Source organism: Capra hircus, chromosome 15, assembly GCF_001704415.2.
Source record: "Capra hircus breed San Clemente chromosome 15, ASM170441v1, whole genome shotgun sequence".
NCBI lineage: Eukaryota > Metazoa > Chordata > Mammalia > Artiodactyla > Bovidae > Capra > Capra hircus.
The window spans coordinates 2,229,344-2,230,703 of record NC_030822.1 but is presented as its reverse complement, the minus strand read 5'-3'; positions in this window follow the sequence as shown (position 1 = coordinate 2,230,703).

The window sequence follows — 1,360 nt, the reverse complement described above, 5'->3', positions numbered from 1 at the left end:
TCAAGAGCATCAAATTTTCGATGATAGTAGCTACTATTCGTTGAACATTTATCTGTGCCAAGCAGTCTCTTAAGGGTTTTACATGTATTAAGTGCATTTTAGTTCCTCAATGCTAATATTAGGTACTATTTTTATTCTCATTTTATAGTTGAAAAAAACTGAGGCACAAACCCCTAAGATCATACAGATAGAAAGTGGCAGAGCTATGATCAATCCCAGACTGTCTGGTGTCAGATTGTACATATTATTCGCTGTTTCACTCAGGTGCAAAATCAAATTAAGTGTTTGTATCATATTTGAGACTTCACAATTTTTTTTGATTCTGAATTGTAGTGCTTCTCTCTTTCCTTTCCTTCTAAACATAAAGCATTTAATTACAAAGTTTCAATTTCTTGGATTCCACTTTCTGAAATGTTTTTCAGGAAAATATTTCCAAGAGAGGCAGGGATTACCTGAATAGGCAAACAACTTTCCTAGCTCACCCCAGAATATCTAAGAAAGAATGATCAAATCACCAAAGCATCCATTAGTTTTCTATTTTTCCTGTGGCGTTTGGCCCATGCAGTTGCAGGAAGAATTGGAAAAGGATCAATTCCTGGGAGTGTGTTCATTTAATGCCTTGGGGCAAAGGCATAGAAGGGTGGAGATAGCATTGGATTTTGAGTGTAACTATCTGGGTTTGGTTTCAGTTCTTTGTCATCTTTGTGGTCTTCCCTTATATATATATGGTCTTTGTTTTTATGCTTATTTTTGAACTATGCATTTAAAAATGTTCTCAATTATAAAATACACTTGCAAAAGTGTATGAAATCAACCCCATTTGAAGAACATTGTCAAACACCTATGTATGCCCTCTTTGGGGCTTCCCAGGCGGCTCAGCGGTAAAGAATCTGCCTGCTAATGCCGCAGAGGCAGGGGCTGCAGGAGGCACGGGTTCGAGCCCCGGGTCGGGAAGACCCCCTGGAGGAGGGCCACGGCAGCCCACTCCAGGTGTTCTTGGCCTGGAGAAGCCCATGGACTGGAGGAGCCTGGCGGGGGCCTGGCGGGCTACAGTCCATGGGGTCGCAAAGAGTCAGGCACGGCTGAAGTGATTTAGCAGGCACGCACATACACTATCTACCTTAAAAATACGTTACCAGCATCTTTAATGTGGTCATGAGTCAACTGGAGATCATGTTAAAATGCAGAGGCTGATTCAGTAGGTTTGGGAGGATCCCGGGGTTCTGTGTTTCTAACCAGCTCCCTCGTGGCAGAGATGGTGGTGGTCCACAGATTACACACTGGGCATCCTGCTCTGAGAACGCTCCTGTGAGCCTCTCCCTAATTCCACCCCACTCTTCTCCGCAACAAGAGAAATCGC